This window comes from Oryctolagus cuniculus, chromosome X (genome assembly GCF_051225735.1).
Source record: "Oryctolagus cuniculus isolate XC-2025 breed Fujian yellow rabbit chromosome X, ASM5122573v1, whole genome shotgun sequence".
NCBI classification, from domain to species: Eukaryota; Metazoa; Chordata; class Mammalia; order Lagomorpha; family Leporidae; genus Oryctolagus; species Oryctolagus cuniculus.
The window spans coordinates 117,014,594-117,041,876 of NC_142888.1; the positions used below are offsets into that span (position 1 = coordinate 117,014,594).

The window sequence follows — 27,283 nt, forward strand, 5'->3', positions numbered from 1 at the left end:
CCATGTAAAACTTTCTAAGACTAACTCCTATGCCCATCCCATGATATAACATAATGGCTGGCACATAAAACATAATAAATATCATTATCATCATGCCAATAATTTATTGCATTTCTTGACTGTACTAAATATCTAGATTATGCTATTTTCTAGTCAAATCAACTATTACAGCATGGATACTAGTTTGGGTATCCCCCAAAGGCCCATGTGTTAAAAGCTGGATTCCCCAAAGTCTTATTTAATAGTTAATAAATTAATTTTAATAGTTGCTCGTTTAAGGGCAGAGGCTACATCCAACTATGATGTTTGTGAGGTGGGGCTAGTTGGAGGTCCTTGGGCATGCCCTTAGAAGGTAGTTCTCATGAAAGCATTGGTTATATAAGCCTGAGTCAGCCCAGTTGTTTCTCTTTGCTTCCTGGCTTGCCCTGTGATTCTGCCTCCACATGTGCTCTGCCATCCTCATCCTCTGGCCACATCAGGTGGCTGAACCAATGGGTCCACCCAGTCTTATATGGCAAAATTCCCAAATTGTGAGCCAAAATAAATTTCATCCCTACATAAGTATCTTATTTGTTATAGTGATGAAAACGTAAATTAAGGCAGCGACCCTCTGAATTAGTGACTATTATTATCTCCATTTTTCAGATGACAAAAGAAGTACAGAAAGGTGAAGCAGTTTACCAAATACCATACAACTACTGATTCAAGGATTGTGACTCAAGGAGATCCTTCTACTACCAAAGTCCCTGCTCTTTCCACCACATGCCATGGCAGAATTTTGTAAATATTATGGACTAACAAGTACTTTCTTTAAAACTTTCCCAGAGATAAAGTGAAAGCAGAGGTTTCAGGCCTTACTGGACTTTGATTCATTTATAGTCAATGCCTGATGCCCCATGTGGTTGACATTAAAGGTGTGCTGTCCAGATTCCCCTTCCAAGAGAGGCTTAGTACCCAGCTGAGGGGAGTGAGATGAGTGTGCAGACTCTAGCTGTCATCTCCATCAAGGGTTGGCCTCACTGCAGAACTGCTTCCACTGAGATTATGCCCTTCCTGTGGCAGTCCAAATCCAGTGGCTGAGTGAGGCCTGGCCAGTTTTCCTCAACACAGCCCCCTCTGACAGACAATACTCATTCCAGAGCTCTCTGTCTTGCTGGAGCTTTGTTGGTCTTACATCATAGTTCAGCTTTTTGCTTTGCCCAAGCCTGCTCCTCCCCCTTCCTTTCACAGTTATTGTTGATTCCTAATGAATGTCTTCCATGCCAAATCCCTCAAAGACCCCAGTCTGTGAGACCACTCTCTGTTTCTCTCCAATCCTGTCCTTTCCCAGGCTTCCAGTAAGGAGAGATTCTGAGAATTTTTCTCTCCTTTATGGTTTAAGTGACCTTCACTTCTCTGTATTTTGGGGTAGTTGCTTGAAGTACCCTCCCACAACTTTTTAAAGTACCAAGGGTTAGGGTGTGGATTTATCCATGCCCACAGATTCCTGGTACCCAGCTGGCCTGCATACAACTGTTATATTTTTATGGAAAGAAGAATGACTTGCTGATGGCCAAGAAATAACAAGCTGGGGCTGGCATTGTGGCCTAGCGGGTAAAGCTGCTACGTTCAACATTATCATCCATATGGGTACTAGTTCATGTCCTGGCTGCTCCACTTCCCATTCAGCTCCCTGCTAATGACCTGGGAAAAGCAGCTACTTGAGCTCCTGCTACCCATGTGGGAGATCCAGATGAAGCTTCTGGCTCCTGAATTCAGCCTGGCCCAGCCTGGCCACTGGGGCCATTTGGGTGAACCAAATGAATATCTCTCTCTCTGTCTCTCTGTCTCTCAATCTTTCTCTCTCTCTCTCTCTCTCTCTGGGTAACTCTGACTTTCAAATAAATAAATAAATAAATAAATCTTTAAAAATGAAAAAAGCTGAGTTTCTAATATGAAATACTTATACCTGTACCTTCTCTTGAAACTGTAACGCAGTTGGTGTGATTATTCCCTGGCACAGAAGAATATGTCTGTGGCACATGGTTGAAGTGAACTGCTCATCACACTGTTGTCATAACTGGACCTACCACAATTACTGTGGCTAATTGTGGTTTTCTCTAAGCCACCTTCCTACTCATGGGCTCTTCTCAGTTTCCTACTTCTGCAATTCCTTATTCTTCCCCCATTCCACTTCTCTCAACACAGCCTCTGATGTATTTTCCTTTACTTGGTCTCATCCCATTTCCTTTGTTTTAAGATTTATGTGAAAGTCAAAGTTACACACACACACACACACACACACACACACACGGGTGGGGGGTCTTGCATCCAGTAGTTCACTCCCCAGTTGGCCATGATGGCCAGAGCTGTGGATGATCTGAAGCCAGGAGCAAGAAGCTTCCTCCAGGTCTCCCACATGAGTGCAGGGGCCCAAGGACTTGGGCCATCTTCCACTGCATTCCCAGGCCATAGCAGAGAGCTGGATCAGAAGTGGAGCAGTCAGAACTCAAACCAGAGCATATGGGCTGCTTGCAATGCAGGCAGTAGCTTTACCTGTTAGGCCACAGTGCCAGCCCCTCATCCCCTTTCCTTATACAAGGGTCTAGCATGACTGCCATTATTATATTTTCCCTGTATTCAATCCACTCTAATATATAAAAACACCCATCTCTCTTCCCTACATCACTCAGATTGCAAAGTAAGGATTTACTTTTGTCTGTTTTGGAAGATAGCAACTCAGATTAGTGATTACAGATTATGACAGTAATAGAGGAGGCCCTTTAAAGAGCCACACTTGCTAAGGAATGAAAGAAGTAAGAGCATCATTTTGCTTTGCTGTAGGCAAGCAGCAGAAGCATTGTCAAGACAGCAAGACTAATGATCAAAAACAAGGAGACAATTACTATATGGATGCTTTATGTAAACTGTCATCACATACTTTTAAGTGTCCCAACCATTACATATTATTACACTACATTACAAATAATTAAAAGTGCCAAGAAAGGGCAACTTGTGTGTTCAGGTTTTCAGAGCTATTGATAGCACTCCTAGAATTTGCACTCAGGTCTTTCTGTTGCAGGCTGATATTGTGAAGAGAGCTCTGATTGGCATGGGCCAGAGGATTCTGGAAGAATCCATAAATAGTGAGTGATGCTCTAGCTTTGGTATTAGTGGAGAGGACATTTCTGAGAACCACATCAAAGCACAGCAGCCAAGCAAGCTATGGCACTATGGCTAACGGCAGAAGAGTCCTTCAAAGGCTTCCTTAGCCACATCCATAATTCCACACTGCTCTTTTTACATCCTGCTGGGACACTGGACTGGATCAAGTGTTGCCAACTCAGCTACCAATGCCATTTCTGGTTAACACTGGGAACTAGGTTTCCCAAAACCCCTTCCCTGTATAGATCCAGGTTAAAGATTACCACTGGGAGAACGCATTTGAGACTTAGAGGATGGTATGAAGCAAAATTCACTGTTCTAAGGAGGCTGTGTTAGTCAATGTGGCTTCACGGCTCTATGAGCTCCTACTTCCTTGTAGCCTTACACAGCTAGATCCAGAGATTTCTCAGAATTTCTGAGTTTGTTTCCTCACCTCCTCCACAACTTCCTATTCAAGTCATGAATCTTTCCTTTTTTTTTTTTTTTTTTTGACAGGCAGAGTGGACAGTGAGAGAGAGAGACAGGGAAAAAGGTCTTCCTTTGCCATTGGTTCACCCTCCAATGGTCAGCACACCACACTGATCTGAAGCCAGGAGCCAGGTGCTTCTCCTGGTCTCTCACGGGGTGCAGGGCCCAAGGACTTGGGCCATCCTCCACTGCACTCCTGGGCCACAGCAGAGAGCTGGCCTGGAAGAGGAGCAACTGGGACAGAATCCGGTGCCCCGACCGGGACTAGAACCCCATGTGCCAGCGCCACAAGGCGGAGGATTAGCCTGTTGAGCCATGGCACCGGCCAAGTCATGAACCTTGTATAATTTCACTCTCCTAACTCCTCCTGCTTTCATTTTTTAAAGATATATTTTATTTATTTGAAAGGCAGAATTACTGGGGAGGGGAGAGAAAGTCTTCTAACCACTGGTTCACTCCTCAGATGGCCACAATGGCTGGAGCCAGGAGCTTCTTCTGGGTCTCCCACGTGGGTACAGGGGCCCAAGGACTTGGGCCTTCTTCTACTGCTTTCCCAGGCCATAGCAGAGAGCTTGATCTGAACTGGAGCAGCCGGGACTTGAACCAGTGCCCATATGGGATGCCGGCACTGCAAGTGACAGCTTTACCTGCTATCCCACAGCACCGGCCCCAACTCCTCCTGCTTTCTATGAGCCTAGTTTTTGAATATTTTATATTGTTTACCACTGTAATATATTAGTGGCCCTATTTTCACAACTATGCCCTGATATAGGAACATCATCACCACTTCCGTGTTATGCTAAAGTGACACCCTGGAAAGTACTGCAACTAAAGTCCCGTCAAATAAAAGGTCATTTTCCTTTCTTTAGAAATTACAAAATGTTCTGGAAAGATGATAAGATAGGCATGGTTTGTTTCCCATTCCTATCTCCAGGCTCCCTACCTCTCTTCAGCTATGAAGACCTATGGATAAGAGCTGGATTGTGAGTGAGGGTTAGATGTTGTAGAAATCTCAGGAGAAAGAAGTGTTGTCAGACTTTCTCCCATGAGTGTCAAGCAAGGCCCGATTCTGGCACCAGAAAGGTCCAACACAAGAGATAGGAAAAACAATATCAGATCTGTGTTGCTGGTCTCCTAGGCCTTTAAGAGGCCAAGAAGGAATAAAGCAAAGGAACAGATAAGGTCAGTGCAGATCTGAGCTTCCTTCAGATACTAAGTTTCCCAGAACTCAAGGGCCTACTACTATATAAGGCACTCCCCTCTACCATAAGCTGGCCTCAGTGGTCTGACATCAAAATACCTTATAGCCATCTCTGCAGAGCCAGCAACGAGAGAAATGTCTCTTAAGCAACACATACCACCAAATAAATAAACTTGTTGGAGGAGAGACAAGTGCCTACTTGAATACCAACAACAATTACAAAATAGGAGCATATAAGGAGAATCAGGTTCAACATAAAAATAAACATCCTGGGAATGGGTGTTTGGTGCAGCAGTTAAGATGCCGCTTGGGACACCTGCATCCCATATCAGAGTGCCTGGGTTTGGATCCTGGTTTGCACCCATTTCCAGCTTTCTGCTAATATACACCCTGGGAGGCAGTGGTGATGGCTTTGAATACTTGGGTACCTGCACCCAAGTGGGAGCTCTGCATTGAGTTCAAAGCTCCTGGCTTCAGCCTGGCCCAGCCCTGGCTGTTGCAGGCATTTTGGGATTGAATCAGCCAATGGAAGATATCTCTCTCTCTCTCTCTCTCTCTCTCTCTCTCTCTCTCTCTTTCTCTCACTCTCACCCTCTCTCCCTCCCTCCCTCCCTTTCTCCCTCAAATAAAATTAATTTTAAAATAGACTCCCTAAAATTACAAATATATGATTTACAAAGTCAATAGGTAGGTGAATTGAAAGAGAATGATTGTGGCTCATACTCAATATTGTGGCCTGGAAGATAAAGCAGAAGAAGAATCACTAAGCACAAAGTCAAAAATACTAAGAAAAATCACAAGGAAAAAATGTAAAAGATTTTGGAGGATGGGTCCTGAAGATTATATGGCTTCTAAAAGGAGAAGAGGGAAGAAAAATAAGGAAAGGCAATAATTTTAAAATTGTTTCATATATGTAAGAACTTTTCTGAGCATAACAGCTATTAAATTTAAATAAATATGCAAAGAAACTGATTAGAGTTGTTGGGAATGCAAACTGGTAAAGCCACTATGGAAGTCAGTCTGGAGATTCCTCAGAAACCTGAATATAACCCTACCATACAACCCATCCATACCACTCCTTGGAATTTACCCAAAGGAAATGAAATTGGCAAACAAACAACCTGTCTGCACATTAATGTTTATTGCAGCTCAATTCACAATAGCTAAGACCTGGAACCAACCCAAATGCCCACCAACAGTAGACTGGATAAAGAAATTATGGGACATGTACTCTATAGAATACTATACAGCAGTCAAAAGCAATGAAATCTGGTCATTTGCAACAAAATGGAGGAATCTGGAAAACATCATGCTGAGTGAATTAAGCCAGTCCCAATCGGACAAATATCATATGTTCTCCCTGATCGGTGACAACTAACTGAGCACCAAAGGGGAAACCTGTTGAAGTGAAAGGGACACTATGAGAAACAGTGACTTGATCAGCCCTTGTCCTGACTGTTGATGTACAATTTAATACTTTATCCCTTTTAGTATTTTTTTTGTTCTAGTTAATACTATTGGTTGAACTCTGTGATTAACACACAATTATTCTTAGGTGTTTAAATTTAACTGAAAAGTGATCCCTGTTAAATGTAAGAGTGGGAATAAGAGAGGGAGGGGATGTACAATTTGGGACATGCTAAAGCTGACTTGCCCCAAATGGTGGAGTTAGAAATGTGCCAGGGGATTCCAATACAATCCCATCAAGGTGGCATGTACCAATGCCATCTCACTAGTCCAAGTGATCAATTTCAGTTCACAATTGATCACACCGATAGGTCTAAGAGTCAAAGGGATCACACAAACAAGTCTAGTGTCTGCTAATACTAACTGATAGAATAAAAAAGGGAGAAAACAATCCAACATGGGAAGCGGGATACACAGCAGACTCATAGAATGGCAGATGTCCTAAATAGCACTCTGGCCTCAGAATCAGCCCTTAAGACATTCGGATCAGGCTGAAGAGCCCATGAGAGTATTTTAGGCATGGAAAGCCAAGACACTCTGCAAAAAAAAAAAATGAAACCTAAATGAAAGATCTCTGCGAGTGAGATCCCAATGAAAAGAACAGAATCATTAAAGAAGGAGGTACCTTTCTCTGAAGGGAGGAGAGAACTTCCACTTTGACTATGACCTTGTCTAAATAAGATCAAAGTCAGCGAAATCAAGAGGCTTCCATAGCCTTGGCAACTCATGACTAGAGCCTAGGGAGATTTCAGATGCCATAAACAAGAGTGTCAAATTGTTAAGACAACAACAGGAGTCACTGTGCACTTACTCCTCATGTAGGATCTCTGTCCTTAATGTGTTGTCCAACGTGAATTAATGCTATAACTAGTACTCAAACAGTATTTTACACTTTATGTTCTGTGTGGGTACAAACTAATGAAATCTTTACTTAATATATGCTAAACTGATCTTCTGTATATAAAGATAATTGAAAATGAATTTTGATGTGAGTGGAATGGGAGAGGGAGCAGGAGATGGGAGGGTTGCAGGTGGGAGGGAAGTTATGGGGGGGAAGCCATTGGAATCCATAAACTGTACTTTGGAAATTTATATTTACTAGATAAAAGTTTAAAAAAAAGAAATATAGTTCTAAAATACCATTGGTAAAGTGAAATTATAAACTATCTAGAAAGCAATTAAAATAACACTTTATTTCAAAATTGTATGATACAAAGAATTTGTAGTCAGAAAAAATATTCTTAAGTATCTTTAGTGTTAATGAAGCAAGTTGAAAAAGATAAATGAACTTAGTATTCATCTTAAGACATTTGGTAGGAGAGGGCATCATGGTGCAACAGGTTTAGCTGCCACTTAGGTATCAGAGTCTTAGTTAAAGTTCCAGTTCCTCTGCTTCTGATCCAGCTTCTTAATCATGCAATGAAAAATATTTATAGGATTTGAAATGAAAAAGAAGACATATACACAAATAAAGAAAATATTTAAATAATTATGAAAGATATTATACTATTCATTTGAAAACTTTGAGAAAAAAGGATAATTTTCTTAGAAGTTCATATTAACCCAACAATATGTGGGAAATTTGAATGCCCAATTATCACATAAGCAAATGAAATGATGAATAAATATCTACCATTGACAAAGTCATCATTACTCATAAGTTCCTTTGTTTTATTTCAATTCAATTTCAATGTCATTTAAACTATTTAGGCAACAAAAAGGGAAATCCCCTCATTTATTTCTTATGAGGTGAACCTAAACTTAATTTTCAAGCCTACAAAGGGACTTAAAAAAAAACTACACTCTTGTTTTTGAATGCACATGCTGATATTTTGAATAATACAACCCAGCAATCATTAAATAATGTAAAATTATAACTAACTAGGATATGGTGGATTATAGTATTGGTCCCAATTATTCACTCCTCCCTATATCCAAAAATTTTTCATGGTGTACATTTCCATGTCCTTAGTTTTAGTATCAGCCAAGTGACCTACTGTAAAATGAGGTGGAAATATGTTAGTTCCCAGTCTAGGCCTGAAGAGGCCTTGTGCATTTCCTATTTCCCTCTTGCGTCTACAGTCACCTTGACATTAGCCTAACCTAGTCTACTTGTCCTGAAGGAGGATAAGAATTACCTGGGGCAGAACCATGCCTACTACCACAATCTGAAGCAGAGCAACCTAAAAGACCATCAGACACACAGTGACATAAAAGAAAATCTGAAAAAGGAATAAATGAACGAATCATAACATTTGATATCATAGAACTTCAATTCTCCCAAAGTCAATATTATGTTTATAAACTTCAGTTTAAATTCTGAGTGTAATTTCTCAGGGAAAATCGGGATTTATATGATATAATCTTAGCATTTATATAAAATATAAATACTTTAGGATAGCTAAGAAAATAAGAAAAATGAGAGAAAAATATCCACATATCAGAATATACTCTAAAGTCACTATATTCAAATCAAAACATGATAGTGAAAACAAATTAAAAAAAAAACATGTTGTCTGAGATAGTGGCACAGGAATAAGAGAAAATTAGATCAAATGAACAAAATAGAGAATGCAGAATTAAATCCCATATATAAGCATTTACTGCATGACAAAGGTGATATTTCATTTTAGTGGGGAAAAGCTGAATTGTTAATGAAAACTATATATGCAACTTGCTATTATTTTGAAATAGAATTGTAACTCTATATTACTCCTAAATTAGATACAGTTTCTAGGTAAAGATATATTTCAAAATGAAAAAAAAAAAACAAAACATAAAAACCCTGCAAGAAAATCTAAGCAACTATATGCACAAGGTACTAGTGAAGATATCCTGTTAGACAATTATCAAAGCAAAAGTTATAAAAGAAACTTGGCAATGTACATGTTTTTAAGATTTAGTATAAGACAAATGATTAAATAATGAAGTCAAATAAATAATTAAAATCAATAAACAATAAGTTGGAAACATAGCTGTGCACAGAGAACAGAGTAAGAGCTCATAGCTCTAATACACAAGGAGTTCTCACAAATTGATACTATCCAAGAATAGGCAGAAGATATGCAGAATCACTTCATAGAGAAGGAAATTCGAATGGCCACAATTGTTTTCACAAAATACTCAGTAAGCAACCAGATAACCTTAGGTAACAAGAGGATCGTTTTACTGGTAGGACTGGCCAAATTTAAAAAGAGCAGTTAGATTAACTCCACTCATTGCTGGTGGAGTTTAGAAGTTATTACATGCCTTTCAGAAAGCAAAACAGGAATACTAAATGTAATTTTCAAAGATATACAGGCATTCTTCAACCTAGCTATTCTATTCCTAAAAATCTGTTCCAGAGTAAGAAAATCAAGAGTATGTAAGGGTATATATACATAGGTGTTTATTGAAATGTTTTTTTTTTTGTGGAAAAAATAGAAGGAAAGTGAATATTCACTAAAAATGTAATGGTAGATTACATTATTTTGGATCCACATCATATCCACATCATAAAATGTTGTACAGCCATTAAAAAAGAGTGAAACTAAGTAGCTGCGCTTGACTTTCAAGTTTTGTTGAATGGCGGTAATACTAACAATGATGATACCAAATATTCATATACAGCACTGTTTTACATCTTTTACTTATATTGACTCACTGAATCCCCACAACAACCCCCTGTGAGGCATAATATTATTGTCCTCATTTTCACAGTGAGGAAACTGTAGCCCAAAGAACCTAAGATCACAAAGCTCATAAAAGACAAGAGTAAACAACAGAAAACTAAGTAACATGCCATACTTTCTGTAAATAATCCATAACAAAAAGAGAAAGAGCATGTGGACACCAATGTCCCATATCAGAGTACCTGAGTTTGATCCCCAGCTCCAACCCCTGACTCCAGCTTTGTACCAATGCAGATCCTGGGAGGCAGTGGTGATGGCTCAAGTTACCAAGTTTCTGACACCCACTTGTGGGACCTGGATTGAGTTCCTAGCTCCCAGCTTGGGCCTAACCCTGGCCATCAGCGATATTTGGGGAGTGAACGAGTAAAAGAGATATCATTGTCTGTGAGTCACTCTGCCTTCAAATATATAAGTAACTTTAAATGGGCATATGCATGTGTGCATATGCATATTATATATATATGTGTTATATAACTATATTAGAATGGAAATGTGTCAGGATAGGAGCATAAATACTAGGTTAGTAAAATGGATTATTATTTATATTATATATATATGTGCAATAAATTAAAAGGAATTAAGAAACCACAGCACTTCAGTAATGGGCAATTCCAGAGCAGCTATGGTTGCTGGGCCAGATGAGGCAACAGAGAGAAGCCTGTCCCAAGTGGAGCCTGTCCACATCCCTTCAGCCAATGCCTTTTGCCCGTCCTCTGCACCCCTTGGCACCATGCTCGTCCCTCCTGTACAGAAGAACTGCTCTATTTAGAAATACCAGGTGCTTCCCAGCCTACTTTAGCCAAGAGACTCCCTGGAATCCAGTCATCACTGTGGTCTGAAATTGTCCAAGCACAGGCAGCTTGAAGATTTCACTCTTGTGTACATAAATCTCAGATTTGGGGCATGGAGACAGACAAAATATCTGCCTCATTCCTCAGGAAAATAAAGCTTCACTTGGAATACTATCCCCTCTCGATCTCTGGAAGAGATTTAAATTTTACCACCCCCACTAACACATTCCATATTCATGCCTAAAGTGTTCACAGAGATAACGTGTAAGAGATCTTTTCTCTCAAGGAAGTTGGGTTTTCAAGAAAGATATGCCTTTTATATTAGGTATTCAATGAACATTTGTTAGGTAAGGGAAATGATCACATACAGGAATAATTCAAATACAGTGTAAAGAGTAAAGTGTTAAATTATACCGCTGCAAACAAAATGCTATGGGCATTAGAGTAGGGAAGGAAAAATATTTCCAGGAATGGCTTTGTAAATAAATGATGTCTTTCTCTCTGTCTCTCTCTCTCTCATAGAAACTGGAAAAGACAAGACAAGGCAAGAATAAAGGAATGGGCACTCAGCATAGCAGTTAAAACACTGATTATGTTCCTGAGTTTGATTCCTGGCCCCACTCTTGACTCCAGCTTTCTGCCAATGCCAACCCTGAGAGCCAATGATGATGGCTTAAATAACTGGGCTCCTGCCACCCATGTGAGAAACATGCACTGAGTTCCTGGCTCCTTGCTTTGGAATGTCCTGGAAATGGTTTTTGTGGGCATTTCGGGAGGGAGCCAGAGCTTGGAAGATTTTTTTCTCTCTCTCTCCCTCCTCTCTCCTGTCTTCTTCTCCCCCCACTTCTCTCCCCTCTCCACTTCTCTCTCTCTCTTTCTCTCTCTCCCTCTCTCTCTCTCTCTCCATTTGCCATGAAAATATTTTTAAAGAGATGGAATTTGAGCCAGATGCAGTATTTCTGAACATGTGGTCAGCTTCAGATCCCCCAAGATGCTTAAGAGCTCCAAATTTACTGAATCAGAATTCCCAGAAGTGAGGCTTGGGGATTATTATTTTAAAGAAGCTCTACATGGGGCTGATGTTGTGGGCTGTGGCATAGCTGGTAAAGTGCTGTCTGTGGCACTGGAATCCCATAAGGGCAACAGTTTAGAGACTCGGGTTGTTCCACTTTAGATTCAGCTCTCTGCTATGGCCTGCGAAAGCAATGGAAGATGGCCCAAGTCCTTCAGCCTCTGCACCCACTTGGGAGACCTGGAAGAAGCTCCTGGCTTTTGGCTTTGGACAAGTGCAGCTCTGGCTGTTGTGGCCATCTGGAGAGTGAACCAGCGGATGGAAGACCTCTCCCCACTCCACCCCTCTATGTCTGTCTGTCTCTCCTTCTCTCTGTGTGTAACTCTGACTTTCAAGTAAAAAGATTTATTTATTTACTTGAAAGTCAGAGTTACACACAGAGAGAAGGAAAGGCAGAGAGAGAGAGAGAGAGAGAGAGAGAGAGAGAGAGGTCTTCCATCCACTGGTTCACTCCCCAGTTGGCCACAATGGCTGGAGCTGTGCTGATCCAAAGGCAGGAGCCAGGAGCCAGGAGCTTCTTCTGAGTCTCCCATGTGGGTGCAGGGGCCCAAGGACTTGGGCCATCCTCTGTTGCTTTCCCAGGTCATAGCAGAGATCTGGATCAGAAATGGAACAACCCAAGTTTTGAACAGGCGCCCATATGGGATGCCAGTGCTTCAGGCCAGGGCGTTAACCCTCTGCGCCAGAGTGCCGGCCCCATCAAATAAATAAATCTTTATATAGAAAAAATAAGCTGTACACATCATTCTTATGTACAGTCCATAGGAAGTGGGGTAGATTTTGGTGTGCAGAGAAGTGAGGAAGGGAATAGCAAATGAGAGCAATAACATGAATAAAGGTGCCAGGCATGAAAGCAAAATAGAAAACAGTGGCAAATTCAGCTCCACAGGAGGTGTTCCAGGTGGTGAAGAGGGATAATGAGGAATAAGATTTAAAAGGTGGATTAGGGCTATATTCTGGAGTGTCTGGAGAATGTCAAGTTAAGGGGTTTGAATATTAGTCTGAAGACAAAAGAAAACAATTAAGAAATCTGAGACAAAAAAATAGGAGGGGTCTTGACTTGCATGGTGCTTCCTAAACCTATCCCTGCATCAAAATTCCCAGGACTGTTTGCTCAAAGCCCAGGTTCTGGAGATTCATCCCTCAATTTTCTACATCAGAATTCCCAGGGATATTACCAAGAAACAATAATTTTAAGCAATCTCTTCAGGCGATTCCTGGATATGCAGCCTGGCATTGGCTCATGAAATGGAGTTTGGGAACAACTGCTTTACTGATGAATGTGTTGCTGAACAGTTGTTTGTACATGAAGATTTTAGTATTGGAGTCATTTGTTCAAAGTACTAAGCAAGTGTGCTATTTAGAGGCAACCTCCAGCGAATCTCCTTGTTCAGCAAAAGCAAAAGAAATCACTTTCTCTAGAGTATATAGATAAAATTCAAACCCAGTTTAAATGCAAAACTTCTGACAAATTTTAATAAAACGTGACAGCATATTTGTATGCCTGGTATTAGGGATGCCATATGGCTGCACAAATGCAACATGGGAAAATCATTCAAAATGTTCAAGTTGCATCTAGCTTTGCAGGAAAACAAATGAATCTTAAACTGGTATTAGAAAGGATAAGGGCCGAGTAGGATGTGATGCTGATAAAGTGACAGCTTCAAATGGAATTCTCAATCATGCAGCCAGTTTTAAGTTGCTGGGGAAGTTGAGTCAAAATTCTAGGGAGAGACCGGATGGTCAACTCATCACAGTTCATGCTCCAATAAGGGTTAGACAATATGACTTCCAAGATGTTTCTGCTAGTTTTAAGATTTTAAGTTTATGTTACTTGAACATTCATCTACCTTAAAGATTGGCCAAAGAAAAGAGGCGGGGAGAGGATCTGATGTTCAAGTATCAGTCTAATACATTTTTCTAAAATATGATTCTGAATCTGAAGGTTTCCTCAAGTCATGTGATATTTTAAGATTGTGATGTTCATTTAAAGAAAGCATATCTGTTACTAAATTTCTCTTCACTTTCATGAAAACACCTTGGTTTGGCAAGCTGGAATGTTGGCACAGGAGTTTGCTTAGCACAATGCTCAGAAGCCAACTTTCAGCAAGATCTTGCCAGTGTTTAACCTTCCAACAGCCTGATTCTTTCCCTTTTAGTGAGATTCTAACCTTACCCTAGAATTTTCCAGCTCCCCTTCAATTCCTATTCCTTTTTTAAGGTTCACTGCTATAAACAGGATAGAAATCAGAGATTAGTCCTGACAGCAGTATTTCAGAAAGAAAACAGAATTCAAGCAAGTCTTTGTGTACCTGGATTGGACTCCCTTAGACAGGGACTGCTGAGTTTTAGGAATCCCTGTTATAGGTGGCTCTGTATTACTCTCCATAGCTGTACTGAAGAAGAGGCATACACAGGTGACTAACGCTCAGAGCCAAATTCAAATTCACATGGAAATGGCACAGGAAGAATAAAGCAAGTAGAATAATAATAAAAAAAAAAAACTCCAGGTAGAAACATTTAGGAAGGATATAGTGAACATTTAAGCCATTTTCTTAGTGGCTAATACCTTGACTTTCGGGTAGGAGAATTCAAGGAAAGGAATTAATTCCCAACCATTCCTCTGGCTTGATTAGTATGTTGGAGTCATGGCTTTGTATGTTTTTTTGGGGGGGTAGGCTATGTCCTGCCCTGACATTTGTCTCCCTGCCCCAGGCAAAAGAAACCTGGGCCTTGGTTACTCAAGAGAACACCCATTACCATAGTATTTTCCCCAATGACTTTGATTTCACCTACCTTAGAAGTGCAGATGCAACAGGCCTGGTGGTGAGGAACAAGCAAGATCCCACCATGGACCAAAATCTTAAAGGACCGTGTTGTTATCAGTGCCAATAGTCACGCACTCCCGGGGGTAGGAAGCTTCTTGGTCATATCGTCACCGTGTGTTTCTGAGAATTGCAAAGATCTACATCTGAGCCAAAGCACCTCCAGTTCCTTAAGCCCCTCCTGGCTTCAAGGGTTCCAGGCAGGAAAAGCAAATAGTCCAGAGTGTTCGCAGGGGTCAGCAGACCCTGTGTACTGCATATCAGACTGTTCTGAGGAGTGGTAAGTCACAGGGTCTATATTGCAGCTATTTTTAGTGAAACCAAATTCCTTCCCCAAGTTCTCTTGCTTCCAACTTGTTCTAAGTGTAGGAGACCAGCTGTGGTCATATCATCTTACTGCACCAAGTCTCTGTCAAGGCAAAGGGACCAAGCCAGGGAGGTGCAGCAAAGAGCTCAAGAATGCTGGTGCTTTGGCCCTGACTTACTGTATCAGACATCTCCAGAGGAGGAGAATCCTTTGGAAAGGAAAGTGTTACTACCCAGGGGAATGGGCATTCCCCTCCAACCTGGCAGAAACTTAATAGCTAGATGACATGAGAGGAAAAAATTGGGAAGTTGCCAGTCCTTTCCCTCTCTTTCCCAATTCCTACACACACACACACACACACACCCAACAGTCTCAAACCCAGATCTTGGATAAATTTGTTAGAATGGTCTAGAAAAGAATGTCATCATCCAGGAGCCAGACCAGGGGTGAAAGCATTCACAGGACTTATGCTTTGTCACTTCACAGCTATCATTCATCATTCTAAGAGGTAATTTTAATAGGCAAGAAAATACAAGGAAGATTTATTTTGGCTTCAGACCCTGGCCAGAGGTGTTAATTCAGATAGACAGCTCTCTGGGCTCCCGAGAGTGCTAATTGCTTTTCCCAGATTCATCTAGGTAAGTGTTTTACAAACTGTGGGCTATGGCCCATTTGATATTAATGGACTCTATTTCATGGACTATCATCTTTTTTAAATAAAAAAGGAAGAATTTGCTTCATACTTCTTTCATCTTTAAAAAAATGAAAAGAAATAAAATGAGTAGAGTAGAATAGAATAGTGAATAGAATGGGGTGCATTATACATACAAAGGCAATTCAAAAAGTTAGTGGAAAGTGAAATGGAAAGATGTTTATTTTGGTTTGAAAAGTTTCAAATTCATGCATATTATGAAAAAATGAATGAGTTTCAAGATTTTTGCACCAAATAAACATATTTTTAATTCCATTTTTCTACACTTTTGAAGCTTTCTTATATGTGCTTTGGAACTTTTATTTTTTATGAATATGTGTTCTCAATCACCACATTCAATATATTTTTAACCATCGTTTGCAGAAATAAAGAAAGAATATCATAATATTCTTAGAATTGCAAAATAAATAAAAACTCACTTTCTAGGAAAACACTGATCTGGATGATTTGATAGAGAAAAGCATGGAGATAAACCCCTAAGCTACCCTCAATTGCATAAATAGTACTTCTACTATAACTACTAATTTGGGGGCGTTCATTTGTGTCAGGTACTGTCCTAAATATTTCAAGTTCATCATATTATTTAATCCTTGTGACAAATTTCTATGGTAAAGTTATTCAGCTTTACAGAGGAATAGCAGCTGAGGCTCAGTATGAAATTCAACCAGTGAGAGAAAGTGCTGGGTTAGGCCGGCGCCGTGACTCACTTGGCTAATCCTCTGCCTGCGGCACCGGCACCCTGGGTTCTAGTCCTGGTTGGGGCGCCGGATTCTGTCCCACCTGCTCCTCTTCCAGTACAGCTCTCTGCTGCGGCCTGGGAAGGGAGTGGAGGAAGGCCCAAGTGCTTGGGCCCTGCACCCGCATGGGAGACCAGGAGAAGCACCTGGCTCCTGGCTTAAGATCGGTGCAGTGCACCTGCTGCAGCCGCCACTTGGGGGGTGAACCAACGGAAAGGAAGACCTTTCTGTCTCTCTCTCTCACTGTCTAACTCTGCCTGTCAAAAAAAAAAAAAAAAAAAAAAAAAAAAAAAAAAAAAAAAAAAAAACAACAACACAGTGCTGAGTCGTGAACCCAGGTCCGTCTCTGGCTTGTATTCTTAACAGGTATATTTTCCTCCTTAATTGGTCAATACAGGGTTAAATTCATTAGTTAAATGATATGAACAATTTGGCTGTGCTTGGTCTTGGTGTAAAACATGATGAAAATGTTTAGAAAAAATTTTAGATTCATGGAAACCCCCTTATAAAAATCAGAGCTTTATTTTGAAAATGTAGCCCCAAACCCAGGCATCAAGACTTTCCAATGGGTACCTGAAAAATCAGCTAGAGGAAAACATTTCAAGATATTATATTTTCACCCCCTTGTCCCTCTAGTTGCTTCCATTCTATTCCACACAGAAATCTTGCCCCAGGATTCAGTTGGGTTCTGTCTTTTTATAGTTTGAGCTAAATCAGTTCAACCACTTTTGAGTTGATGAGGGGAAAAAATCACTTCCAAAATAAGCTTCTCTTCTGGGTACACAGAAAGCTTAGAAAAAGCTGAAACTTTAAAACTTCCCACTTCACATATGGGGACTGGTAGGTCCTCATTACTTTTAAATTTACTTTAAAAATTCCCAGTGATTTGTTCATTTTGCAAACTCCTATGTTCTGTTTTCATTTCTGTAATTTCCATGGCACACGTCCAGTGTGTTTGCCCAGTATGTTACAGACCAGAGGTACTGTCCTCAGCAAGTGTCATCATGTGGAAAGTGTGTGTGCATTTGCGTGTGTAGCTGGGGGCTAAGGAGGGGAAGAAACTGAAAACAGCCTCCAGCAGAGCCCCGTGGGAGAGCAGGTTAAGTCAAAGAAACCCCAAAGGGAAGGGCCCCTTTTACTTTTTGTTTCCTCGCTGTTTACACGGGCCGGAGCAACACTGCATGGCTGCTGGCTTCTGAACAGAATTCTCTCCAAACCAGGGAAGGCTGAAACTTGACCTAACTGGTGGTTAACTTCTCTATGGCAGTTCTTGGCTACTCATCAGAGGTTCTCTGATCTCTTTGTTTGGAATGAAAATTGATTGAATCATAAACACGTGCAGAATTTCCAGACAAGTTTTCCATTGTTCCAGCATCCTGACTAGACACTGGGGCCACAGATGCTGTCAGGAAGTCCAACTCAGATCTGAGCTCCCCACCACTGGGGCCCATCAGCTTCCTGGCTGGGTTTCATTCTTAGGGGCAGACATTTAGTCCACCTGCAGTCACATCCTTCCGACACTTCAAAACAGGAACAGTTGTCTCAGTCCTCACAGTCTCCTGGCTATTCTATTTTTTGCTGGGATGGAATAAGATATTACAGGCTTGCTCTGGCAAGACCTGGGCTGACTTGTCCAAAGGGAGCCCAGGACTCCCCAGCCCAGGGCATGTTCCTGGCCCTGCCAGTGCCAGTCACTACACTCATGGAAGCAGTATGGCAAGGGGCTCCACTTCTCAACCCTACCACTCTGCCTGAAGCTTCTAGGAACAAAGGACATTTAATAATAGAATTGCACCTCTGGTGTTTATAGCACAAATTACTCAAAGCTATCTTAGGCTTTATTTTTTAAACCCCAGCCTTTGTCACAACCTCCCTAGGAACTGAAGCAGAAGGTGGGTATTAGCAGCTCCACTTCTCAGACGAAGAAACTGAGGGATTAGTGAGGAGAGACTCTTCCAAGGATGGACAATAAGCAAAGACTGCTAAGTGCAGAGCCCATTCTATCTCTGTACTAGGATCATAAGGCCATGGTGCTTCACTATCTCATTGATTCATCCATTTGCCCAGCATTAAGTTCTTATTCTTTTCTAGCTGATGCCCTAAGCACAATGGACACAGAGACAAATAACATATGTTCTACTCTTTTATCAACAAATAAATTTTAAGGAAACAAAATGAGGATGAACTTAGTAACAGAGATTTGAAAGATGTGTCAAGTAAACATAATGTGTGAAACTTTGTTGGAACCTGAATTAAAACACACCAAGTGGTGTAAGAATACCTTTATGAGACAAGAGGGGAAATTTTACTTTTACACTCAGATCTGGAAAAAATGATGCTGAAATTCATATGGAGGCACAGGAGACCTCAAATAGCTAAAGCAATCTTGTACAACCAAAACAAAGTCGGGGGTATCACAATACAAGATTTCAAGACATACTACAGGGCAGTTATAATAAAAACAGCATGGTACTGGTACAGAAACAGATGGATAGACCAATGGAACAGAATAGAAACACCAGAAATCAATCCAAACATCTACAGCCAACTTATATTTGATCAAGGATCTAAAACCAATTCCTGGAGCAAGGACAGTCTATTCAATAAATGGTGCTGGGAAAACTGGATTTCCACATGCAAAAGCATGAAGCAAGACCCCTACCTTACACCTTACACAAAAATCTACTCCACATGGATTGAAGATCTAAATCTATGACCCAACACCATCAAATTATTAGAGAACATTGAAGAAACCCTGCAAGATAAAAGCACAGGCAAAGATTTCTTGGAAAAGACTCCAGAGGCACAGGCAGTCAAAGCCAAAATTAACAGTTGAGATTGCATCAAATTGAGAAGCTTCTGTACTGCAAAAGAAACAGTCAGGAAAGTGAAGAAGCAAACGAAAGAATGGGAAAAAATTGCAAATTATGCAACCAATAAAGGATTAATAACCAGAATCTACAAAGAGATCAAGAAACTCCACAACAACAAAAATGGCCCACTTAAGAGATGGGCCAAGGACCTTAATAGACATTTTTCAAAAGAGGAAATCCAAATGGCCAACAGACACATGAAAAAATGTTCGAGATCACTAGCTATCAGGGAAATGCAAATCAAAACCACAATGAGGTTTCACCTCACCCTGGTTAGAATGGCTCACATACAGAAATCAACTAACAACAGATACTCCCCATATAGGATCTCTGTCTTTAATTTGTTGTACTAAGCGAATTAACGGTAAAACTACTAATCAAACAGTACTTTATACTTTGTGTGTCTGTGTGCGTGCAAACTGTTGAAATCTTTACTTAGTATATACTAAGTTAATCTTCTATATATAAAAATAATTGAACATGAATCTCGATGAAGAATGGGATGGGAGGGGAGTAGAAGATGGGATGGTTGCGGGTGAGAGGTAGGTTATGCGGGAAAAGCCGCTATAATCCAAAAATTGTAGTTTGAAAATCTATATGTATTAAATAAAAGTTGAAAAAAAAAGCCTTATCTCTTCTCTGGGATTCTTCTGACAACACTTCAGTGGGAAGGTAGAAGGGCATGGATTTGAAGTTGTGTTAACCGACTAGGCCACAGCACTGGCTCCACCTCACTGAGTTTTGTAACACTAGGAACTTATTTTCTCTATATAACTCTGATTTGGTACTATGATCCAAACTGAGGGAGAAATTTTAAGATTTACTTTATTTATTTATTTATTTATTTACTTATTTACTTGAAAGGCAGAGTGAGAGAGAGAGAAAGAGAGACACACACACAACACACATGCATACACACAGAGAGAGACAGAGAGAATGATCTTCCATCTGTTGATTCACTCCTTAAATGGCAAACAGCAGCCACATCTGGATCAGAATAAAGCCAGGAGCCATGAACTTCCTCCTGGTTTCCCACATGGGTGACAGAGACCCAAATACCAAGACCATCTTCTGCTGCCTTCCCAGGTGCATTGGCAGGGATCTGGATTAGATGAACAGCTAGAAGTTGAATCAGTACTGCAATATGGGATGCTGGTGCTGCAAGCACTGGCTTAACCCACTATGTCACAAATCTGGCCTCAAACTGTGAGAGAATTTCTAATACAGATTGGATATTTAATAGTTAAGGAATTGTTAATTTTTAGACATGATACAATTGTGGTGTTTGAATTACCTTACCATTTACAGATATCTATATATACATATATATATATATATATATATACACTAAATTGTTTATAGATGAAATTATATGATGCTTGAGACTGGAGGGAATGGATAAGACTATACATGAAATAAGCATGCCCTTAAGTTGCTGACTGCTGCAACTGGGACATGGGTACAGTACACTTTCTTGTATTGTTCTTTTTAGTTTTGTTTATTATTGAAAATTTCCACAATAGATGTATAAAAATAATTTTAACAAAGAAAAGAAATCTGATATATGCACTGCAAGAATATCCAGAGTGTGCATTTCCTGGAGAGTTTCCTGAGAGCCATTTGCAATGAATCTCACCTCTCCAGGACTACAGCAGTCAAGATAAAGGAGCATGGTGCCACAGTTCAGAAATATGTTAGCTGGAGCACCAATGAGGCAGGACTGAAACATCCCTGGCTGATATGGGTCCTGATGTCATTTCTCCCACCATTAAATACTCACCAGGTGATGTTCGAAATGGAAGGGCCATGAAATCTCGAGGCGGAAAACTGAATCTGAGAAGCTGGAAGTGGTTTTATAACCCTACACAGCCAACAAGTGGCACAATCAGCAATCAGAAATATGAGACCCTTGATTTCCACAGCAGAACTGTATGCTTTAAACATTTATGGGATGCTTCCTATGTGTTAGGAACCATGGTAGTTATTAGGACAGTGCCATCCACCTCTAAATCTGCAAAGGCAAAGAAATCTATATTTCTTCCATACTATTGCCCTTTGTCCAATATCTTCTACACAGTAAGAACTTGGCTGGATTTTGATTTAATTAGAGTTGGGGTCGTAAAGAGCAAATTTTCCTTTTCTTCATCTGGCAGATGTTCTGGGATGAATTGCATCCCCTCTCCCCAGTCTTCCTAAATTTCCTGTGTTGAAATTCTAACTTCCAGTAACGCAGAATGTGACCATATTTGGATACAGGGTCCTTGGAGATGTTATTAGTTAAGATAAGGTCATTAAGATGGTGGACTTTGATTCAGTATGACTGGCATCTTTATAAAAAGGGGAAAATTGGATACAGAGATAGACTCACATGTAAGGCAAGAGAACATGGAAAGACATAAGCAGCAAATGACCAACTACAAGCAAAGGAGAAAAGCCTGGAATAGATACCTCCTTTATAGCCCTCAGAAGAAATCAGCCTTGCTGACACCTTGATATTGGACTTTTAGCTTCCAGAGCTTTCACACAATACACTTCTGCCATTGAAGCCACTCAGTTTGTGGTACTTTGTTATGGCAGACTTAGAAAACTAATACAGGATATCTGTATAGGTGGGTGAGTGGGGGAAGAAGCTGAGAAAGGTGGATTTATGGAAAAGGGCTTCATTCCTCAAATGCACATTGTGCCCCCTGTGATGTGGCAGGTACCAAGCAAGGCACCATGAAGGCTATAAAGATAACGTTTTGCTCCCAGTGCCCTGATAAGTGGTACTCATAGATATCACATGCTGACTCACAACTAAAGTACAGGGCAGAAAGTAGTCAGAACCATGAAGGATGTATTGATAAACTGCCAGTAGAATTCAGAATAGGAGGGACTGGCATTGTGGCTAAGTGGGTTAAGTCACTGCTTGCAACACCAGCATCCCATATCAGAGTGTCAATTCAGGTTTTGGTTGCTCCACTTCCAATCCAGCTGCCTGCTAAGTGCCTGGGAGGGCAATGGAAGATAGCCCAAGTACTGGGCCCTCGCCACCCCACTGGGAGACCCAGCTGGAGCTCCTGGCTCCTGGCATTGGTCTGGCCTAGCCCTGACTGTTGTAGTCATCTGGGGAGTGACCTAGAGGATGGAAGAGTCTCTCTGTCTCTCACTTTCCTTTCAAATAAATAAATATTTTTAAATATTCAGAACATGATGATGATCCTTTTCAGTCAAGAGAGAGAATGAAAGAAGACTAAGGGCAAAGAGTACCAGGTAAGGCAAAATTTGGGCAGGCTGAGATATCAGGAAAAGGCATTCCCAATGGAAGAAAAAGCAATTCATAAGCAGGGCAGTGACATAAAAAGGGGAACTTGAGTGAAAACAGTGGTTAGGTCTTTAGGGCAGCCAGAGGTAAGCAAAAAAGGCTGTGAGGAAAAACTCAAATGGTACCCAGGAAACCAGTAAGAAGGCAGTTGTCAGAGTATAGATGAGATACATGGAGGTGACCTGAAGTCCAACACAGAGATAGCAGAACGTTTGAGGCAGAGGATGTAGCCCAGAATGGACTGAAGGTAATTTCTTCCAGGTTCAGGGCAATGGTGAGCAGAGGAATTGTAAGTCAGCTAGTTTAGTAAACTAACTGTACTAAGTTCATGATAGGTCTTGACCAAAGCCCATAGAACCAGCAGTGGGAAAAATAGTCACTATCTTCATGAGACTTGAGGTGGTGAGGGAGTGGCATACATTCATATAATTGCATTTGTTTCATTCCACTTTGAGACTTTCTAAGAAGGAGAGACATAGTGTGCAGAAGGACGAAAAAAATGGAAATGGAGAAGAGGGAAAAGGAGTAGATGGAACGAGAGAGAGAGAGAGAGAGAGAGAGAGAGAATATGAATTATCCCAGTTTGAGTATTTATAGAAATAAAGCTTCTAAGAATATGTGATATAGAAATTGAGATAAAAAAAGTAAAGGAAGTTAGTGAAGGGCAGGGGATGGGAGGGAAACTTCTCAAGTGGAAGCAAGGCTCTGAATTGGGAAAGGCTTTGAGAGAAAGCCAATGTTTCTGGGGCATATAGAAAGCTAGGGAAGAGTATGGCATGAGATGAAATTACAATGCTAAAGAGGTAATAGATAATACATGGCCTTACGGACCATGTTAAAGAGCAGGGATTTTATCCTAAAAGCAATGGGAAGCAATGGATCGACATGCTCAAATTTTAATTTTTAAAATATAATTTTTAAAGATTTATTTATTTATTTGAAAGGCAGAGAGACAGAGAGAGAGAGAGAAAGATATATATATATATATATATATATAGAGAGAGAGAGAGAGAGAGAGAGAGAGGTTTTCCATCTACTGGTTCACTCCCCAAATGGCTGCAATGGCTGGAGTGTGCTGATCCAAAGCCAGGAGCCAGGAGCTTCTTCCAGGTCTCCCATATGGGTGCAGGGGCCCAAGCACTTGGGCCATCTTCTACTGCTTTCCCAGGCCACAGCAGAGAGCTGGATCGGAAGTGGAGCAGCCGACTGGTGCCCATATGGGATGCTGGCACTGCAGGCAGTGGCTTTACCTGCCACATCACTGGCCTCCAAAACATAATTTTAAGAAGATTTATTTATTTACTTGAAAGGCAGAGTTACATAGCGAGAGGGAGAGACAGAGATCTTCCATCTGCTGATTCACTCCTCAAATGGCTGCAACAGCCAGAGATGACCAGGCCAAAGCCAGGAATTGGGAGCTTCTTCCAGAACTCCCATGTAGATACAGGAGCCCAAACACTTGGGCCATCCTCTACTGCTTTCCTTGGCCATTAGCAGGGAGCTGTATTGGAAGTTGAGCAGTCAGGACTCAAACCAGTGCCCATATAGGATGCAGGCATTGCAGGCAGCAGCTTAACCTGCTACACCATATTACTGACTCCTAATTTTTACAATATCTTACTGATAATGTTGTGGATCTTGATTGGTGGAGATAGGAATAGAAGCAGGAGACCAAATGGCCACTCACTATGGCCAGAAATAGGGAGATGGAATGAAGATGGAGAGAAGATCATAGATTTTATAAGAATATAAAAAAATAGAATCAACAGAATTAGGTGTCTATTGAGAAGTGGGGGCACAGTGGAAGGAGTCAGGGATGACTTCTAGGGTTTTGGCTACATCAGCTAGATGGCAGGGGTGGGGTTAGAGCAAGCATGTTTAGGAAAGAGTGACAATCATAAGATCATCTTTGGTGCCCAGTGCTTGCTGAGCAGGACAGCAAGGGTGTAGTGACTCTACTAGGATGAAGGCTTTGTTTGTCTAATATCCTCTCCCTCAGAACTATCTCTAATCTAAATGAGCATCCTGGGATGTCATGGTATTTTGGTCCTCATTATTGTCCCATGCATATTTCCAAGAGGATCATGCAGAATTTGTGCTCCCTGTGATATCTGTTCTCTGAAAACATCTTATCCGGGACCTTGCAGGGATGGTTTAGCCTCTGGGCAGGATGCTACAGACAGAATTAAAGACAAAGAGACTCTGAGTCAGGCTGGAAGTATTAAGACAGACCACAAGACTACTATCACTCTCACCTCCCCCTCAAGACTTTCAGAGCTTTCTTAGCTCTGGGATCAACTGCTCTTCACAATAGCATTGTGTTGAAGACAGGAAATAAATATCTGACAGATGTAGAGACTGAGGCCAGACAGATTAAATAATCTGTTGAAGTCACCCAGCAAATGATTTCACAGGCATGCTTGAGGACTGCAACTCTTCCTCTCCCTATCCCTCTTCCTCTCCACTCCCTCCCACACCCAGTACGCAGCACATGGCTTGGAACACGGAAGGGCACAGCAGGCATTTAGTGAAACATGTGAAATAACATCATTTGTCTTAATTCAACAGCAGAAACAGCAGCCCCTTCATAAAAGCTCTCTAGACACTACCTAAAGTTCCTATTTAAAGTTATCTGGACACTCATTCCAGAAATATGAAACTTTCCCTACACAAGCAGTAGTTGGAGCAGCTGATTTTATTTGTTGTCATCTGTTATATATATAACACAATTCAAAGTGTCACATAGAGTAAATGTTGAGGCCTAGCTGTCTAGAAGCTGCGTGAGCCTTAGGAAATAATCTAATCAAGGGAAGTACCTTTACTAGGCAGAGACTGTCATCTGGGAAAATGAAACTTGCAAGGGGGCAGCAAACTTACATCCCAGAAACCTGGGGTCAGCATTAGAATTGGCAATGCTAGAGATAGGAGGCCAGATTAGAGTGACATTGTAAGATGAAAACAGCTCTCTTGGAAGGAGAACCCATAGAGGCAGAGACAGAAGCAGAAGGCAAGGACCCGAAGAGGCCAGTTTTGGAGCTGCTTTGGTCCTTCAGGCTGGAGTCCTCATGTGCTTAGGGGAAATTTATAAAGAGACCCTTTGTAAGTTTCCCTTTGTGGTTCGAAAGGGAAACGTCATATAGGAACTGCCCTGAATGTATTAGTTAGCAGCTTTGAATGCAAGTGGCAGAAACCTAACTTAAACAGACTTTTGCTGTCAGGCTCCCTTTTTAATAACCTCAAAGATACAAGTCTACTGAAAAAGGGACCTCTTTCCTAGTAATTTCTACTAAAATTCCAGAACTGAGTCTCACTGAACTGGAGTGAGTGCCTTAACTAATCCTAAACCATCACTGCAGCAGGAGATTGGAATTCATTAGTAGGCAAGATTCAGGTCATGTGCCTACACCTAAGGGATCCATGGGAGTTCATTCCACCCAAACTAATTTGATTCAAATTAGAAGCTGAATGTTTTCTCAATGAAAAGTTTGTTTCATCTGAAGATGAGGAAATGATTGCTGGGTAGGTAGAAACAGCAGAAGTCCACTGGGCTGGAGCATGAGACTGGAAAATAATACACATAAAAACCTTTGGTGGGGGAATGAGCCAAGACAGGAGATGAGGAAACAGTATTGGATGTGAATGGGAGAAGAGTGTTGGCAGAGAAAAGACAGCCTATTGAAACCACTGGGATGACCTTCACAGATGTTTGCCTTGTGTTTGGGGCTGAGACAGAATTCTTGACGAGACTGATATGAAAAAATCCTTCTCTGCTGGCTTAGTTACAAAAAGGAGGACCTCAAGCTTCTCTTGTGTTAAGTAACAGCAAAATACTTGTACACCTATTGTTGATTCTTTGGTTGTTGTGTGTTTGCATGATTCTGCTGTCAAACCACCATAGTACAAGCTTCATAAATCTAAGCTATTTCAAAAATTAACATAGTACTGTGTAACGGAGCTCCTAGAGTTGAGTCATTTCAGGCAATGATTCATGTACCAACAACCACAGTCAGGTTCTCCAAGTTAGCAGGGGTATTTGAGAGATGGTGGGAATGACAAACTTAAGTGCTATCACCCCATTTGGGTCATTCTGTCTCTTTGAGTTTTAGTTTTCTTATTGTAAAGTAGAGATAATAATATGTTTGGGAATACCTGTCATCCTATCTGGTTCATGTTAGAGCCTCAAAAATGGTAGTTCCTCTACTTCTCCCTCCCACTCTACCCACCCAATACACACCTGAAGGTAACAGAGAAATCCAAGACTTTCCTAAAAAGCATTACTTGCTCTTCAGCCACAAGTTAGTCTGAAAACAGCAATAAAACATTCTACCCTTCTGTCCCTCCTCACTCGTTGTGGTCAGTTGTAACTGCCTGCTGGCTTGCTCCCTCTTAACTTATGAGGATGTGAGATGTTAATATACTGACTTTCACAGTTAACTGGCATGTGACTGGTCTGCTCATTCTGTTCATCCTGCCCTACCATTTGAGGGGCTCAAAATATGTCCAAAGCTCAAGTGAGCCTTAGAGGTCATCTAGTTTAATTCTACCCTGCATATTATAGAAAAAAAAGACTTAGGCACAGAGACTTCATGAGGAGAAGGTGGTTCAAGGTTACTTAGGGAACAAGTAGGGCACAGAAATCAGGAGTAAAACGTTGTTGCTCTTTCTACTACTATGCAACTGCTACACAGATATTTGTAAACCTGTTTTTGTT

The 27,283-nt window shown here is 40.9% G+C and overlaps 1 protein-coding gene across 4 annotated transcripts in view; it reads right to left on the bottom strand.

Moving 5' to 3' along the window:
* FGF13 (fibroblast growth factor 13) overlaps window positions 1-14,961 on the bottom strand; it is a 651,259-nt gene extending 636,298 nt beyond the window's left edge. For 2 of the 4 annotated variants that reach the window (XM_089323851.1, XM_089323850.1), the window contains exon 1: window positions 14,611-14,911. The gene's annotated coding sequence lies outside the window, so the exon portion shown is untranslated. Of the gene's footprint in view, window positions 1-14,610 lie in introns of all 4 variants that reach the window. The other 2 variants (XM_008273437.4, XM_008273439.4) reach the window with 2 other exon arrangements.
* Between the last annotated feature and the right edge of the window lie 12,322 nt (window positions 14,962-27,283).